Here is a 20,432-nt window from a genome sequence, read left to right on the forward strand (position 1 = left end):
TTGAATTGAATTGAAATGCCATCCATTCGTTTAAAGCCTGGTAAAAGTGCCATCATTTTTTTTCAGTTTTAAGTGTTGAAAAGAACACTAATACCAGTGACATACCTGTAAACCGAGACCGTTGGCAATCTTACAAATAGTGACGTATATGCCCTAACAAATTGGTGACTAATCTTACAACGTTGTATATAGCATGCAATATGAAACAAAAATAAAACTCAATTTTTAAAATAATATGAATTTGTTGGTAATATTTTAACTTATAACCTGGTGCAACCAAAGAACAATATCTTCAACGACATCATGATTACTAAAATTTAACAGTGACTTTTGTTATAATTGTATGTAGCACTTTGGCCATTTCTATCATGTCTTTTGATGGCCGCACTTCATGGCAGCTCGCAATTCAGTTTGACTTGAAGGTAGTTCGTTAGTGTGTCCAATTATAAATTAAAAAGGTCATTTGATAAAATTAACTTACCGATGCTATCTTTGAGTCACGGAACATTTCTTTTGCTAATTTTGACAAGTGGTAAGCAATACTTGCAGGCAAATTGTGTTCGGCAACAAATTGGCAGAATAAAATCTCCGCTTTCGTCACTTTTCATTCTTCAGACTTCATTTTCATGACCAGTGTTGTTCATCTTACTTTTAAAAAGTAATTAATTACTCACAAATTACGTCTCCCAAAAAGTAATTGAGTTAGTAACTCAGTTACCTGAATGTAAGAGTAATTAGTTACTTGGCAAAGTAACTGGTGTTACCTTTCTTTTTTTTTTTTTTTCATTAAAAAAAAAAACAAAACATACTAACCTTTGGTATGTTTGGATGTCATTTAATGTTGTGAATCAACTGTTAAAGTTGTTAAAATTTCTCCGGTTTTTGCATTAGTTCCCTTCTGTCCACTTTCGACATGTGAAAGTTTTAAAATGGTTTCATCATTTAAAGATAGAGTCAAGTCAAGATTTTGCCGATTTAGGAGTATTTTACATAAAAAGTTACTTAAGGTTCGCTAGGAAGGTTCACTACAACAGAGCCTTTCTGAGAAGTCTACTGCTTTAAAAAGGGCGGCTGTTTACTAACTCCGCCGAGTCTGTCATTTCGAATGTAGTTCTATATGCATGTGATATCTAGGCGTAGATTGTAGGCTGTCGGCTACAGTAAGGAAATATTGGAGTCACCTAGCCTAGAATCGCGTTTGCTAAAGTGTCACAACAAACACTCTTCTCTCTCCGTGTCTCTGACTTCAACCAAAGTAGTAACGCATAGTAACGCACATTGTCTCGTTGCCGAAACGGGGACAAAATCCGAACGGAGAAAAAAAAATCGTAATGCACGAAAAACATACAGATTTTGAACGTACGACGTACACATTTAAAAGTGCTCAGTGCTCACTTGAACAAATTACGACGAAACCGTACAGCTTGACAGGTATGACTATATTGTTAAATACAGTATATACTTTATATATAGAAACATAATTCAGTGATTTAACCAGTGTACTGCAATTTATTTGTGTATTGTGACCTAAAAGCAGAGGTCGCTAAACTATTCCACATAGGGCCGCAGTGGGTGCAGGATTTCATTCCATCAAGACAAGATGACACCTTTTCATTAATCTGGTTGTTTTACAAGTAGGGGTGGGAACCTTGTGGTACCTCACAATACAATACGATTTGTGATTCAAAGCTCACGATAACGATGATCTCACGATAAGTTGATTATCGATACATGTGTCAGGAAGTCAGTCTAGGATATTCTCCAAAACAACTGATGAACAGAAAAATAAGCTATTTTCATCCTTCTGCTCTCAATTGGAATGAGTTTAACACTAGTAAACGTCCACTCAGTTTAAGCTGGGATGGTGGCAGTGAATCAACATTGATGAATGTTCATTCACTGCCAACATTCACTGCCATCCCTTCCACTTCAAACAGATTGTACATCTACGGCGGTGAATGGCAACCAATGAGCTTAATTTGGGTGCATTTCAGGCCATTTGCTGTTGATTTTTAAGTCACTTCCTGTTGATTTGGGGGCATTTATGGGTCACTTCCGGGTTTTTTTGGGTTACAGAACAGGAAGTGACGCATGAATCTCCCCAAACGAATAGGCAGTGACTCAAACTCAACAGGAAATGACCTGTAAATGCCCTAAAATGAAGAAAAAGTGAACAGTAATTGCCCCCATGATATATCAATTCTTGGCAGAAGCATATCGATAAAATTTTGGGATACAAAGTATCACGATATATCAACATTTTTATATTTTGTCACACCCCTACTTACAAGTGTAAACTGTTGATTGCAATCAGTTGCGTCTTGTTTTAGTAGTAACCTCTTTGGTTGAACTGTCTGTGCACGATCAGCAGGAACAAAAACCTGTTTTGGTCACTCCTGCCTTCAAGGAATTATAATCTTTGATGAAGTGCAATCCGGCAGAAAGAATTTGAAAAATAACTGAAGTTCATCTTTCTGCTGTGTATCAGCAAAGAAAAACCTCAATAAAGGCCAATATTTCCAGAAAGTAGGCAAAATTTCTGTGAGCAGCCATTTTAAGTGCTAAAAGTGTTTTCAGAAGTATTTCAGATTGTCTGCCATCGGTCGAGGCATCAGACACATCCCAAATTTCCTAGGCTATTCTAATGGCAATGTTTTTTACATTCAAGTTGTCACTTCTATAGTCTCATATACACTAATTTTGCTTGAATGACAATGGGAATGTTGTGTACAGTATTTTATACCTCTCATGTTGCTGTAGGTTAAACCACGTTGCAGAAAGTTTGGTGTGTCAGAATTTCATCTTGTCGTGCCTCACAGCGTGATACGTCCTACGTGTTCCTACTATTTGTTGAATATTGACCAATAGTGTAACATTTTGACTGACGAGTGCTTTCTCTTGCGCTCGCTCTCTCATTTTTCATCGGCAGCGTGTGAGACCTTACAGATACATTCACCCCACCCATCACAGACAAAACAAACATTGAAACCTTTTTTTTCAGTCTTGTTTATTGCAAATGTGATTATCCGAGCAGAGCAGACGACCGTCACTACATATTTGATACAAAGTCCCTCCGTGGCCATTACTGATTGACAGCTGCTTGTCCTGCCTCCCGACGACGTCAGATGTCGGACCGTGCGTTTCGCGGCTTTATGTGATCATCAGGCATGCTGTGGTTTTGTAGTGTGACAACTCATCCGTACGTGTCTAAACAATACGTCATCAACAAGTGAAATACGTCATCAAGAAGTGAAATATGTCACCACTGTTCAACAAAACAACAAACGCAAACGAACAATGATAGATTAACGCGCAAAGCATACCTATTTTATCTATTGATAGCACAGGTGAAGCTATATCAGTCTTTAAAAAACGCTCAGGTGTCATAAAATCCTTAGAAATTGCCACAAAAGCATGACGGTTGAGACCTCCTGAAGGGACCATATTTACTTATGTAAACACTGCAACACGTGACGACGTGTCACACAAGTTGCAGTGCACATGTGTGTGACATCACTGACACACTCTGTTCACACTGTGAGCCACATACTTTTGTGCAATATGAATTGCTACAAAAAATATCAAATTTAACAAAAATTCAGAATTGAGCATCACCCCCTGCAGTGGGAACGTAGTTTTAGTTTGTTGGATACTCTGAGACCTGGCACCAGAGCAAAACAAAAAAGATGTTTCTAGTCTTCTGAGAAACGTTTAATGCAGTGGTCTCCAAACTATTCCACATAGGGCCGCAGTGGGTGCAGGATTTCACTCTAACAAACAAGACCACACTTTTTCACCAATCTCGTGTCTTCATCGGTTGATTGCAGTCAGGTGCTACTTGTTCGAGCAGAAATCTCAATGGTTAAACTGTTTGTGCTCGATCGGTATGAACCAAAACCAGGACCCACAGCGGCCCTTTAGGACCAGTTTGCAGACCATGGTTTAAAGCTTTGGAAAATATCTCAACACCTGTAAGTATTCAGTCACTTGTATTCCTAAAACTCTGACAACATTAGATCTTGCGTATTGCTGATTGATGTCAGAAATACAGTACAGTATAATGATCGTCATCAAAAACTAAATATAGAAGAAGTAAAAGCAACTGCATGTTCAATTTATGTGGGTTGGAAACTATTTTCTCTTCATTTAATAGTACACAATTTTCAACTTTGCTCACTCCTAAGCCCAATCTACAACACAAAAAATTATTATGGATCAAGATGCTCCACACTCCTTAGAGAATCAACACTTCGGCAAAGTAGAAAAAATAAATCACCTAATTTTACTGTACTGTATGAAAGAATTCTCAAAATTGGAAGGACATCATCCAGAACATTATACACCACATGGTTAAAATCTGTGTTTATGTGGTATGTTGCATCTTGTGCTATGGGTGAATGCGAGGAATTGGCACGCTGGGTCAGCTCAGCTCCACTCAAGTCGGTCATTATCCTCTTTTAGACAAGACTGCGCATAATCCCCCTCTCCTTTTCTACCTTACTCGCATAATCTTCACTGAACCACCCCCCTCTAGCTTCGTGTTTATTTTCTTTTGTTTTTGTCTAACTTACCCTTCATCTCTCAGTCTTGGTACCATATTCACGCAGTATGGCATCTCACTCTGGAGAGTGCTCGCTAGTCACACCGTCTTTGTGGGGTGATTACAGCTCAGGGGCAGTCAGAGGTGGGGGACATTTGAATGTCATGGTCCTTATCGTATTTGGCATTATACTTATGGTGTACCTTCATTAATTTGCATATCTACCTCTTGCATATGGCTGCATTATGTTATTATAATGAACTAATTCAATAGTAGTCAATTTCGAAGCAGTTCCCCATGTTGCCATCTTTTTTTTTTTTTTTTTTTGAGCATTTCAACTGCACTTTTCAGAACCACAGATTATCGTGTTCTATGAAAATTTAACCCGAAGCTACTAAAACAAAGTGCAAACTCAATTCTTTCACCAGAATATGAATTTGCCTTTTTCTGTTCTTAAGGGATCATCATTAGATCATGTGTTGGTATCACCTGAAACCCTTTGTAATCCAAAGCAGAGAAATTTAACTTGTGGTGAAAAGAGGGTCAAGCAAAACAATGACCTTTAAAGTTATATTTTGTATTTTTGGAAGCTTTTAAATATAGCACATCAAACATAGTGCTGAGAAAATGCTTGAGTTGAAAGTGGCTTTGTTACATTGTTATCCTTCACTCCATGAACTGCATCATCTTCAGATACAGTACATACTGTGTTTAAACCAGATCTTTGCCGATTACCTGTTTCAAGGTATACCATGGTATGAAAACGTCATGGTTTAAAAACCACATAAATTTTCTGTCAAACAGTCCCTACTAGAAGTGTGCGAAATTTCCGATTCTTAGATTATTCGCGATTCGGCCATGGAAGATTCGAGAACGATTCACAAATATCCAAATTCCGATTATTGAAATATGTCAAGTAAAGCAGAACTAAAACACAGTCAGCGCGGTTGTCGGGACGCAATGACGAACGTGCGGAGAGTAACATGCTCAACTCACGGCTCTGCCTCAACTCATGTTGGATTTAAAAAAAAAAAAAAAAAATACCTGACTGCTGCCGACAGCGGCTACAAACTACGTCAACATAATCCGACGGTAGATATCACATGTATAAAGAACTAGATGCGAAATAACAGACTCGGCGGTGTTAGCAACAAATGTATAGAAAACTAGATGCAATATGACAGACTTGCCGGCGTTAGTAAACAGCCGCCATCTTAAAGCAGTAGACTTCCCTGGAAGGCTGTTGTAGCGAACCTTCCAAGCGAACCTAATTAACTTTTTATCTAAAATACTCCTAAATCGGAAAAAATCTTGACTTGAATCTATCTTTAAAACCATTTTGAAAATTTCACATGTCGAAAGCAGACGGAAGAGAAGTTATGGAATAATGGGAGCAATTTAAACACAGTTGATTTACAACATTAAATCAATTGAGTTTAAAGCTGCTGATACAGAATTGGGACTTGAGTATTTTATTTACTGTTTTGAACTGTTAACTTGATACTGAAATAGTCGTTTATTTAAGCCTGAGAGGATTTTTGTACAATTATTGTAACTAATGTACGAAACATTAAAAGTAGCTAATACCTTGTGTGCATCAATAATCGATTTATAATCGAATCGTAGCCTCGTAATCGTAATTGAATCGTTAGGTGCCTAACGATTCCCACCTACTCCCTACGGTATTAGCTATTTTTTATGTCCAAAAAAATGAAATCCCTCGCTTGCACCTGCAAGGTTCAACCCTCCCCCACCGGTTGTTACTCAGTGTCAGTGAGTCAGCTATGCTACATGATGGCTGGAAGAAGTGAAACTCCTGAACTGTATCGTCCATCAAAGAAAACGAAATTCCTGGTATGGGAATACTTTGGCTACAGAAAAGTTACAGCGGCTTAAAGGAGGGGGGCCAACCGACATGCAAAATATGTTTGCAGAGAGTAGCTGCCGAGGAAGCAATACCTCTAATATGATTTTGCATATATACAAAATTAAAGGTTAGTGAACGCTGTGTGAACGTTTCCCACCAGCTATGACACTCCAGCGTGTTTAGTGTGTCTAGCGGTGGTAAAACGTATCTTTTTTTCTCTCTGGCAACTGTCTGTGTTGAGAAAGAGTGTGTATATTATGTAAACATGATACGAGTCTTACACACATGCTTTTTATGGAAAATAATTTAATTAATTTTGTTCTTTTGGTAATAATGTCGACATGTGGCTGTGGGTTAAGGATCACCTAAAGGACTGCATTTATTTTAATTTTATTTAGAATATTTCACTTATTTTTTTTGTTATATCTTTTTATCTATTTTAACTTAACATTATACTTACAGTATGTTCCAATTTGCTAATGTTTTGAAAAATAAAAATCCTGTTCAATGGAAAAAAGTTATTTGTTCTTTTAAACCCAGATATCTCAAAATAACACATTTTAGAGCTGTCATTGCAATACCGTGAAACCGTAATATTTTGGCCTAAAGTACGTATGATACCAAAAAGCAAGTTTCTTTCATATTTCACGTGGTGTTTTATGCTCCTGAATGAAATGGACCGCTTGGATGTGTGTGGAATAGATCGTTTTATATATTCAATTTTTGAATCCTGCACCATGAAAATGAGTGACTTCTGGCTACAGTCTCGGGTTTTGGACGAATGTAAATGTGGCGTCACCCGGGTCAGCATCTCACAATAAAGCATTGCTTAATAGCATGCAGATGGACTGTGGATTCAGCTTATTTTGCGGATTACTTCTTTTTTTTTTTTTTCCCATCACGCCAGCCAAACGGCTGTAGAAAATTGTTGCTGCACCATGGAGTGGCATGTGAGCCTTTTTGGGTTTCCCGGGTTCCCGTTCAACGTAGATATTGGCCAAGACAAGCCCTACTACTTTGGGACCAAAGAATTTACAAAGAAGTAAGAATCCTATTTTGTCTTATGTCAAATACTGGGATCATGGCAAACGTTTTAATACGGAGGTGGCTTGCATTTTGTGGCTGAAAGTCCATCGAGAATGCCACTCGGCCGACGACCGTCGGCTTGTTTGCACACACCCCTCTATACTCGACTTATTGCCCTCTTCGTGTGCCCATTGTTCTGTCAAATTTTCAACCCCATCAGAAATAGTAACTTTGCATTAAAAATGGCCGCAAATACAGCGATTTTAAAGTAAACACTACAAACTTTCTTTAAATAAAGGACCATTTACTTACGTTTGGTCATGGTCAGACATGTAGAAAAGTTCTCCTCAGACAGATCCTGCCATGTTAGCTGCACAACAACTGCACGCCGCTCTCTGTTTACGTCTTCGCCGTGTAGTAAAGCATTATTTTATGCCATATTCATGTTGAGCTTATGGCAGCTACGCGCTCCTCCAACGCCAATTTGTCCGGCGGTACTCTCCAGATGCTTCCCCGGTGAGCTCTCCTGTCCGTAGCAGGGGAACGAGCTGTAACTTGTTTGCTGCCAAGCGGGTTGTCGATCAGCGAATATAATTGACAACCCCGCCGCCGTGTGACATGATCCGGGCTAGTTTTGTTTGATTTTTAACTTCAAAAATTGAAAATAAAACTTTGAGACATCATTGGTACGTGTTAGCATGTCGGCTAGCAGTCACGCCTCTTGGTTTGTTTACATTCTCCGAAGCCAGGGCAGGAAAATGACAAAAGCCTGACTAACTACAGTGCCATAAAATATCGTTCGGGAGGTGCAATAGTAAAGGTGAAGTCGACAGTTTTGACCATTATGGAGTAATTTTGTCATGTCGTACTGAATGAATGCATTTTTATTATTTCATATTCCATTTAGCACAAGACTGTTATTTGTCATGACCATACCATTTATTTAGCAATTGGGGAAAAATACTTTGATAAAAAGAATATCCTGTAAAAATATTGGAGAAGAGAGACTGAAACAATGACATTTTGTGGCTCACTTTGTCGCATTTTCCTCATTCTGAATAATTCCTCCTCATTGGGCTGAATTCTAAATCAGATGAAACCATGACCCTGCTGACATCATCCTCCTGTTGGGGACGCTAGAGCCCTATAATGGTGGGCGTGGCTAAACAGCAGATTAAAAGACTAGTTTCTCGTCATCTGCGCTTTGCCAAATTGTTGTATATAGTCGAATCGTCTCAAAATATGATTATAATTCACATCTTAATGCTATCTAAGACCTTTTTTATCCTGTTGTACGCACTTTAAGGTTATCATACTGTCAGAATCTTATACCGGCACAAGCCTAATTTCAACATACAATACTGTACATACAGCCACCGATTGTGCAAATTGTTCCACTCAAAGTATCAGCAAGGTCTTCATTATACAACACAAGTAAACTTCAACAGTGATAGACAGAATCAGGAAAACAATTCTGTAGTTCATGGCTGGGTTTGCACACACTCTAGCAGGTATTCCCACTCTTCATAAGAAAACTGCACCAGTTGTATCAGATCTAGAGGGCTCCCTCTCCTGACAGCATGTTTCCTCCTTCTACAGATGTTCAGTAGAATTTAGAGCTGGGCGGTCATTGTCTTTATTGATAGTCTTGAGATTTCATTGTACCCTACACTGATTCAAGATACCCTGTGCCAGATGGAGCAAAGCAGCCCAAGAACAGAAAAGTCTCCTTTATATTGCAAAGTAAGGACAGTGTATTTTTACTTTGGAAACTGTGAGTTTAACAGAGAGGCACTAAAACTTTTGTGAACATGTGTAAATCATACCCAAAAAATTTCAAAAAAGTTGAATTTTTAAAACTGGATGTTTTTGGGAGAATCTACTATTGTTTGCTTATAGACCACAAAATTGGTTATAAAGTCAGAGATCCTACTCTGTTTATTGCAAGAGTGTAGCATCTTGCAGCTACTACATCATTACTGTTTTATGATTAGCATCCGACACACATCTATTGTCTGAACCGCTTATCGTCACGAGAGTCACAGGAGCATCCTACGTATTGTTGCTTTAGGGGGCTGAACAGTTCAAGGTATGTGAGGAAGAAGGGGGAAGCCAGTCTAGATGGAAAATAAATTTTTACAGCTCATGTCATAATGTTTACTTTATATAGCTGCTCTGGTGTGTGTTGTGGGTGTGTGTGCCGATATTCAAGTCTCAGACTGTAACACAGCAACAGCCAGTCTGCTATCGTTTTCCTCCCCTCATGGTCAGATTGAGCACATGCTGGTGGGTCTTCCCTAAGTAATTAGCCATCAAAATCAAACAGAAAAAAGGCTGCTTGCACGTCCTCTGTCTTATTTCGTGTACCTTCATTAAACTTCAGGCAAGAAGTCATCAATTCAACCATAAAAGTGACAGCCTCGCTTGTGGTTGCAAACTGTTGCCTCATTTTTGTCAATTTGAGTCCCATGTACTCCCCCACCCACAGCCCTATCTCCTTAACTCAAAGTCTGCTGCAATAATAGAGACTTGACTTGGGGTCTGTCCCTTTGAATTATTGAGTTTTCCATACATGACATTTGTGGAAGTATAGATTCAAAGCAAATCTTGGTCCATTTTTCACTAACAAACTTTTATCATGTATATTTTGCTCAGGATTATGAAACTGCCTTTAATTTTCAATCAATTGATTTTGTAGCAGTCTGGGAAAAAAAACTAATTGCCTATGTAACACCCATTAAAATCAGCTAAATTATGTGTGATGTCATGGAAGGTCTTTACACCAGGGATGCATTTATAATGCATGTGCTAAGCTAAATACCGTTCTAAGATTTGGAGTGCTGTTGAAATGTCCCGTTTGAGGCAGAGGTGGCAGCACCTCTGTTGGCTTGAGCAAAGTGATTTTATTTAAGTGGACGTCCATATAGATTCCAGTGATTTAAACACAGTCCCACTTGCATCTCCAAAATTCCTAACAATCAACACGTCAAGTAAGTTTATATCCTGCCGGTCCTTTTGCTTAGCACCAGAGGTGGGTAGAATAGCCAAAAGTTTTACTCAAGTAAGAGTAGCGTTACTTTAAAATAATATTACTCAAGTAAAAGTAAAAGTAATTGTCCACCAAATGTACTCAAGTACAAAAAAAAAGTATCCTGTGAAAAGAATACTCAAGTAATGAGTGACATTGTAAGTAACTGCTAATAGTGAATACTGTAGTCCTTTGTTACTATTATGAAATTAAAAGGATCATATCTCCGGTTTTCCGTGGTCAATCGGTGCCAAATAAAAACTGGGAGTGAGGTTTAAATCTGACCTTTTGAGTCATGTTGAGCACGCAGTATGTCAAATACTTCATTTTTTTATGGTGCCTTAAAGACGCGCCGTGATTGAACAGGCTGGCGTGATCATAGAACGGCAGGCTTGCGTCTGATTACTGTAATGGAGTCATTTGATTATTGTTGCGATGTCTCATTGGTGAAATTAGTAGCGCTATTCTTGGCGTTGCTGGCAAAAAAAAATTATAAATCTAATATGTAGAGTAAAGAGGAAAAATGTAATGACTCTTGTGTAGCCCAAAGTAGCGGAGTAAAAGTAGTGTTTTTTCTTCACAAATCTATTCAAGTAAAAGTAAAAAGTATGGCTTAGTAAAACTACTCTGAGAATTACATTTTTCTCAAGTTACTCAAGTAAATGTAACAGAGTACATGTAACGGATTACTACCCACCTCTGCTTAGGACTGCACTAAAATTTACTTCGGAAACAAATCACATAAGTGTAAATGTAAAAAATAAAAGCTGCATCAGACTCTCTCCTTTTTTGGCAAAACCACTTGGAAAAGCATAAAGGAGCTAACTTCTTAACTCCTGCGTGAAATCCTTATTCAGAGTTGAAATTCTGACAGTAAGCTGTATTCATTCCAAAACTGAGAACATATACCGTATTTTTCAGACTACAAGTTGCACCCGAGTATAAGTCGCACCAGCCATAAAATGCCCAACGAAGAGAAAAAAAACATATATAAGTCGCACCGGAGTATAAGTCACATTTTTGGGGGAAATTTACTTGATAAAATCGAACACATAGAATAGAAATGTCATCTTGAAAGGCAATTTAATATAAAAATACAATCGAAAACAACATGCTGAATAAGTGTACAGTATGATATTACATGATGCATGAACAACGAAATGCGAATATACTGTCCTCACCAGGACGCTATGGCTCGGTCCTGGCTATACAGCGAGCTAAACTCCCAAATGACGATGCTGGACGTCCGTATAATTTGCTGAATCAATTTCGTCCTTGATACCAAACAGGTTTGCATCAACGTAAATAAATGATAATTAGGTGCTATTACAGCAATGACACAAATGGTTAGTATGTGTTCGCTAGCATTAGCACATCGTTCAAACCACCACACAACGGGCTCGAAGTGTCCGATCGCGGGTGGAAAACACGCAACAACAACAGAAAAGATCATACACACAGGCGTTGCCTCTGTAGAGATATTTTACAAGCATAAACAATGAACGTAGGTTCGCAGCCGTGTTTCTCTCTCGCTAACTCGCCCACTCACTCTGAGAGCTGCGTAGCTGTCCGTCTTCTTCTGGCGTGTGAGCGCTCTTCTTCACATAAACAAGTGTGACTGCGCCCCCAAGTGGGCGTGAAAGCGCCTCAAACTAATAGCATGCATTTCAATATAAAAAAGTCAATAATACAATTGAACACACATTGCCAAAGGCAGAACGCGAACGTGGCCATAGCTATGAAGAGTTATTCAGATAACTATAGCATAAAGAACATGCTACCAAACCATCACTGTCACTCCAAAACACCAAAATAACATGTGAAATTATATCATAATGTGTTAATAATTTCACACATAAGTCGCTCCTGAGTATAAGTCGCACCCCCAGCCAAACTATGAAAAAAAAACTGCGACTTATAGTCCAAAAAATATGGGTACCAGTAACCAGGGAAATGCACCTTTTTAAGGTCACCTGTGGGCACCTAAAAGTTGCGCTCAGCAGGAAGTGCCCTTTAATCCAGCCGCAGATTTTGATTTAATTTCCATTTAGTTTAATTCAGCCTATCGTGGGTATGAAAACAAAGACTGCAACAAATTTCAAACTATTGGTTGGTAAAATAAACCACAGCATCTTTCTTGGTAGATCTTAGACAAGAGATCATCCCTAGAGCTTGAGTGAATACTACACTGGCTTCAAATAAGAACTGCCTTGTGGTCAACTATGATGACCCTGAATCACACTTTATACAACAACAGAATATCACAAAAAACATATTTTAGGGGTCCGGGGATGTCTCTTTTTTTGTTGTTGTTATTTGTTACCATGACCATTTCAGACATTAGTATATTTTTTTCATAATACTGTAGTCATTCAAAACATTTTTAAACTACCATCTGCCTCATCCAGAGTGCTAACACCACATATTGTTTACTGAGCACATCAACGCCAAATTGCCGAATTAGAACTTTTCAATAAATTTAGGGCAGTGCTCCCCAACCTCATTTGCGTCAGGAACCATTTTTGTGGCTTGTAAGATGTATTTTGATGGACTTATAGAGAAACTAATAAATAAAAATGATTTAAATACCATTAAAATACCACAAATGTAATGATTTCACCTAGCCAGCGGCTCTAATCTTGTATTCTATAACATAGGGTGGGTGTAAGAAGCGACATTATAGTGAGGCTAAAATTGATATATAATGCAGCATTTTAAGCTTTGTATTTTATGTATGATTTCATTTCATTTGAGGGTCACTTTAAGATGACTTGTTTTGATTTGGTAAAAGTTTCTTTGTATGGCCCAGTAACAAATTACCTGTGACCCAGTACCGGTCCACGACTGGGTGGTTGGGACCCCTTGTCTAGAGGAATCATGTATATGACCAATGTACAGTACCTTGCGTACGAACACATTTTTGGCAGGAAGAAACTAATGAATCTTTTAATGTTGTTTTTCAAATGCAATATGGTATAGCGTACAGTACACTTCAAAAAATGAACATAAATGCATAAAAACCACGGTAGCCTATTTAAACGCAGGTACAGTAGTACAAGTAAATTGAAATTTTTTTTTTTAAGTTATATTACGTCCTTGGGGCTGTGAAAAAGGTCCAGAATTGGTTGGGCTGAAGAACAAGGAAGTGACTCAAGCGGAGATAATCATAAAAAGAAAATATGATGTCTCCAGCGGGCTCGCTTTAAAGTGGCAAGGTACAGGAGGTATGTGCCCCTATTAGAAAACACAGACGAGTACTCTTATTGATTGGTTCATTCATTGTGCTCCCTTGCCTTCCACACAGACACACGCGCAACAACACACACACACCATCAAACGTGTGGGAACACAGGAAAACCGTAACTGCAAAGTTTACCGACATGAACGGTTAATAGCGGCATCGGGAGACGCAAACACCAGATCCTATTGCCTTGCCTGGGACAAAACTAGACTGGATTATTGTTGCATCTCATGAGGAGCTATTTTGGGTGATAGTATTTTGGTGGATGTTAGTAGTTAGGTGCATTTGGTAGAGGGTGTTTTGCACTGTTGGGGACATGAAACAGGTGCAACCCATGACAGTGGCACTTGGCCTCCCTTTAAAGGTAGCCTTCTCACAAGGAGACATTTCTGTTTGAAATTTCTCTAGCACTTCATGCATGACCAGTGCATTTGTTACACAGAGCACAGGCAACACAAGCGGCACACTCTTAAGATAAGGTAAGATAGTGGATACTGGCATCTTGAATATGTCCGCAGACCTCATGTCATCCAGACTAAAATTAGACTCTCCTAAACAATCATAGAACATCTTTCAATCAAAATGCAGGGGTACCTCTACTTACGAACGTCCCTACAAACGGAATTCTTAGGTTACGGCACGAATCAACGGGAAAAATTTCCTCTTGTCAGGAAAGAAATTTGAGGTCACGAGTGGCAAAAATACTAAACAGTACTGTAAAAGATATATATTTATTTCCTGCTTTTTGGTTTTAAATGTCACGCCATAAGATCCTGCTCCCCTTATTGGCTATAATCTTTCCTATTATGCTTAAGTAATCGTAATTTATATGTTGAACATGACGTCCTTTTATTTTGAAATGTTCACCGGCAGCACGTTCTTTAAACTGCTAACCGTAAGCTTTTCACTTTGCAAAATAAAGTGCATTTTTCGTCATTGCATGTGGCGTCAGTGATAGATTTTTTGAATGATTTTCCATGTTTGAAGTGTCACCTTTTAACCTCAAGTTTGCGTTTTAGGGAAGACTGCCAATGTTTTTTAGCAGGCTAAAGGGGTTCGTAGGTTGTCTTTTTTCCCCATTTGCCTCACTGTAGCAATGGTAATGTTTACAGTGTTTTAATATAGATGTGTTTCCTTATTTTGTATGTCTCAAATTTAATTCTACGGCCTGTTGGTGACCAATAAACATCTGTGAAGGGAACTGGAGTCTCATATGCCATCAATATGCACGTGGCGATGATAAAACACAGCCGTCAAAATTACTGTCCTCGTTTTTATTTAACATGAGATAAATGGACTTATTGCATATCACGGCAGGCATAGCAACTTCAATAAAAAATGTCGTTAGTTAGATGGACTTATGATCTGCCAGCTAGGTGTCTCCTGTCGTCTTCCAAAATTACAGCTGGGTGACGGCACTTTAGGTGTTCATTCACGGCCAACGTGCAGCCTGGTATGCAAGATTGCATCCCGAGCAGCCACCATTCTTAACTTTCGACGTATATATATTTTTTAACCCTTCATTAAACGTCGACGGGATGTTGTGCTCGTCGACGCATTTAGGTCATTGATGACGTCGACTACGTCGATCGGGACAGCACTAATTACATTCTATTTTGGTCCTGTTATTTCTGCATAAAAAATTCGGACCGAAGCCGGAATACAAAATTTTAGTCACGTTTTGACTGAAAGAACTCTCTCAGCTATCACTCTGTAAATACTTTGGGCGCTCAATATTATTAACTTCTCAGCCTTTGCATAATAACCTCGCTTCCACGCTTCCCTCTGGGCACCAGCATGTCTCTAAAATGAAATGAACATATTGAGGATGGCATGGCATTTTGGTTTGATTTATAAAACATAGTTCAAGTTATGCTTTTTTTTCTCCTTGCCATTTGAATCAGTGTCAGAGCAGTGAAAGCATGAAAAGAGCATGGAGTCATATATCCACCGAGTCAATTCAGCATTTGTGGCTATATGAGTGCGATGTAAGAAGAGAGATCAGATATAAACTGTCACTGCAGAACAGACTCAGAGACACACGAACGATATTTCATTTCACTGATTTGGTTTCAACATTATTACATTTTCAGCAATTATCTTGAATAATGTATTTAGAAACAAATCTGCATACAGGCTTAATACTCAGTAGTCTTTATAGCAATTTTTTTCTGATCCTCATGTAGTGACACTTTTTATGCATGTTTTTTTTTTTTTTTTTAAACCGTGTGAAAAGGGAAAAAATGGGTGAGCTAGACATTGAACACTAGTAAACAAACAGCTCATCCGGGCCACATGTGTAAAGTGCAAGTGTGAATATACCTGAACTTCACAGGGTTTTCAGGATATTGAAAATCGTTTCCAGGATAGGCTATGCATTTTTTTTTTTTTACTTTATACTTTTTCTAATATGGAAAGTATGGCTTTCCTATCACATGAAATAATCTGTACACAGCATGACAAATTGGCAAATTATATTAGTTCCAAAATGTGCCATATGGTAAGTTTGACACTGTCGGCAAATATTTGAGTTAAAAAAAAAAAGCTTTAACACAGCTCAGCAAAAATGAGAACATATGGCTGGGGACCTCTGTACTGTTCACTCATCCATCACTACAAAATTCTATTCTTCCGTTTTTGGAAGGAGGCTGTTAAACACACATACACACACCCACTTAAAAATATATAGCAATATTACAAGTCCACTTTAACAATGAGAGCAAACACTGCACGAGTGTTGATTGTGTTAACTTCTATCCATTCATCACTTTGGCAAGTGTGGCCAATTTAGTGCTATGTTGGCATGCATTCTTTTTTTCGAATGTATGCAGTCAGTGTAGTAATCACCCACTCTAAGTACCCCTGTTCAGATTTTGCGCCCCTGGACATGCCTGGATTTCTATTTTCTTTTTTTGTGACTTCTGAAGATTACACGTATTATTTTGTTCAATTCTATTCTTCTGAAGATTTTATATTCTTTTGTGATCGCTCAGGGTGACTGAGTTTCATTTCTGTCTTCCAAAATGCACTGCTGAGCAGCCGCTGTCGGCACATGACACAGAGCGACATCTCCTTTAAAGTGGCTGTTTTTTTCACCTGGATATACCGGTAGGCTTTCCCCATTACCATGCCCTAGTATTTCCCCTTGTTATAGTAACAACATGCATACAGTGATCCCCATTAAAAAAAAGAAAAAACAACTTTCCTATTTGCAGGGGCTCAAGCAAGAGCAGCATTGCTTCGGCACCATGGCTTATTTCTGGTTTCAACTTGGTGCGAAGTAAAAAATTGTAGTTAGTTGGGATATTCATTTAGACAAAAGTACCTTACAACTAAATATTGTAAGCTACTTTAAATCTGATAACACTGATACGTTGCCTTTTGCTGGTGATCGTGGATGAGCTATTACGGTGTACTGTGAATTACCCGCTGATTTTTGCCATTCATGGCACGGATTGGTCCTCTGGTCCAGCAGCACAAGAGTGCGTGGGACTGCAGTGGTCATTCGCCCTTTCAAAACAGTCAAATTAGACTCTATTCAGTTCCTAGTCACTTTCGGCCAGAGTGGATGTAATGGTGAATGGTGTTCTGTCCAGTCCAGGGTGTAGTCTGCCAAAATTTTAATGAATTTGACCATTGTGTGAAACAGCAAGGAGGTCACCAATCTGATTTGTTCTAAACCATCACTAAAAGACCTCCAATAAATCATTGCTGTTCACATTCGGATGGATTCTCAAGTTGTTTTTGATATCATTCTGTTGTATGATTCAATTTGTTAAATGTTGGCTATTGACATCCATTGTTACCTGGTAGGCCTGGTAGGGAGAGCTCGCATCTGTGGCTTTTGCCCTGTTGGGATTTTTGTTTTTTTTTCCTTGCTCTTTTGGGTGTTCAGTTTAGTGGCTGTCATAATTGTTTTTCAAGTGGTGGCCTGTGAACCCCTTTCAGACCTTAGTTGTGATTAAGGGCTAACCTTACTTGAATTACAGGAAGTAATGTAACTGGCAAAAAAAAAGTTTTTTTTGAGAGTGTTGGACAGAAAAGAAAGGTTGAAAACTGGTCTCTAATCAACTAAGACATTGGTGGTCCCCAACCGTTTTTTGCACCACGGACCAGTGTGATGCGCGCCTTTTTTTCCATGGACCAGCATTGTGTGTTAAGTGCAGGGAAAATGTAACTCACCAGAAGCTGAATCACTAAAACCTGATGGCAAATATCCTCGTTCGCAGGCATTATAAGTTCTTCTCCAAGCGTTAAATGTTACTGGGCATTATCATTAAGGTTTGCAAAGAGGTATGATGCTCTCAGTGCATTCGCGTTTGTTGATGTGTTGGCCCTAACTAATTGTTTCTCTCCTTCGTACTCGCGCTTTTTTGTTTCAAAAAGCATTATCCATTATTCCAGGGTGCTTAGGTTTGAAGGCTCCATTACCTTGCTTGCTAACTTTTGGCCACATTTTATGCAAAGTGAACTTGGCGTAGGCTCATCTTCTATATATACAGGTATATATATATATATATATATATATATATAAGTATATATAAAGATGCTATGTCCAATTGATTTCTATGATATCCTATCCAGTTTTATTATCATATTTATTAAATAATCCAAGCAAAACGACCGGCAGTGCCTCATCCGCCATTGTGTTGTGTGCCGCTTGCAGCACACAGCAGGCAGCTAATGTTACTGTTTATATTGACTGACACTGGGCAGCTACTGAGGCGTGTAAACACCCCAGTAATGGCGGCCACCACATATCTTTACTCGGATTAGTCAATAGAGTAGGCAGGCAGATTGGTGTGTCAAGAGGCACCGGCCAGAATGCAGCCGCTAATCAATTTAATTGTTTTACTGAGTTCATTTTGTCTACACCTATAAATTAGTTTACCTGACATGTTTCGGCGAACACTCCCGCCTTCATCAGAGAGTCACTGGTGTTGGTGTGACGCGTCTTTATCAGCTGATGGATGAAGGTGTGACTCACCTGTCATGAAACCCTTAAAAATGTCACATAATTAAAACAACCTAAAACAATTGTCTACGATAAAAGAAAAATTCAACTTTTCAATTCAAATTCAAATTTTTTTTTTTTTTTTTTTTTGCGACCCGGTAGCATTTGCACCACAGGCCGGTACCGGTCCCCAGCCCGGTGGTTGGGAACCACTGAACTAAGACATTTCTTCAGATGTGACTATCCCTGCTGCTTTTACTCCAGTGCTGCTCATGTATTTATTCGTTTATGATTTCTTGTAAAATTTTGGGGTGTGGTCTAAAGTATAGTCAGGTGCACCTTGTCGTTAAAAAAATTACAGTAATCATATATAAACATCATCGAATGTGACAGAAAGTAACAGAAAGTTAATCAGAAGTTGATTGTATTATGATCTGAATTTTCTTGCTTGTTAACCCTTTAACACCGAGCGTGTCAGCAGCGACGCGTTTACGCATATCATCTTTGAAGCCTTGTCACGCTGTAATTACGTCACCTACGTGACGCTGGTTGCTCTCATTTGAAAGTGCGGAAATTGATGTCCATGCCAGTTTTTGTTTGAAGTCAATCGACCAAGTAAAACGGGAGATAATGTCGTTTGAGTTTTATAGTTTTATTGCACTCATAAATAAGCATTAAAATGCTGCATTGACCATGTGTTTATCTCCATATTTCCATTTTTTCTTGTCCTTTTTCTAAACCAAAAGCAGCGCTAAATACTACATATCCCAGGAACCATTGCAAGGTCAAGAAGGACGAACCTAATGTGAACATTTTTAATAAATTGCGGAGCGAGGCGACGTCTAACAAAAGGGAGGCATGCGAAGCGAGCAACGGCTGGTTGGATTGAGCGAGCGACTTTGAAACATGCGGAAAACTAAATTTAGCGCAAGCTAATGCATTATTTTATTAACTCAAGCAAGAGGATGAGTTGTATTTGTTGTTGTTTTCCTCGGATGAATCGGTGTCTCGGCGAGTAGAAGTGACAGCAGGGCGCAAAAGGCGGAAGAGTAGGCTGTGTGACGTTGTGTGTGACGTACAGTAGCTCCGTGACCTGTTCAAGAGAACTTTATTGAGTGTGCGAAATTGTGTGTGACATACAGTAACTCCGTGACCTGTTCAAGAGAACTTTATTGAGTGCGCAAAAAAAAAAAAAAAAAACATTATTGAGTCGCATGCCTGAAAAAAATAGAACTTAACTACTTGTCAATATTTTTGCAAATACTTTTTTCAATGTTATATTTTTTTTTTCTTCACTATGAATCTTTTCAATTTTTATATAGATGTGTGTTTGAGAAGCTTGATTGCATGTACGCATATACGTAATGCTGGTAAGGTGATGAATACATAACCTCACAAAGAGATATCTTCCAAACCCTTTTTTGTTGGATGATATATATATTTCTTCCTCACTATTTTGCACTGTATATAACCTGCTTTGACCATAGTATGTGTAAAGGCCAAAAACGCCTATGACCATACCTACTGTTTGTGTTGAATTGTCAAACCGAAAAACTATTCAATCTTATTTTTTTCTATTGAATGTTTATCCTAAGAAGTTGAATAAATATTATCAAGCTTCAAAACGGTTGGTCGAGCATGTTTGGTAGTCAATGGGACATCAACGTTACAAATTTTGAAAAAAGATTTTAGGATTTTTTTTGGTCTTTTTTGGTCCAAAATTTTGATTATAATTGGTCAGTGAAGAAAACAATATTTTGGACTTGAAGTTCAAGG

At 38.5% G+C, this 20,432-nt stretch overlaps 1 protein-coding gene across 7 annotated transcripts in view; it reads left to right on the top strand.

The window, feature by feature from the left end:
* The window catches only part of dmd (dystrophin), a 283,797-nt gene that overhangs the window by 28,965 nt on the left and 234,400 nt on the right, over nucleotides 1–20,432 (top strand). The gene's annotated exons all lie outside the window — the stretch shown is intronic.

The sequence above is a fragment of the Corythoichthys intestinalis genome, chromosome 2 (genome assembly GCF_030265065.1).
Source record: "Corythoichthys intestinalis isolate RoL2023-P3 chromosome 2, ASM3026506v1, whole genome shotgun sequence".
Lineage (NCBI taxonomy): Eukaryota > Metazoa > Chordata > Actinopteri > Syngnathiformes > Syngnathidae > Corythoichthys > Corythoichthys intestinalis.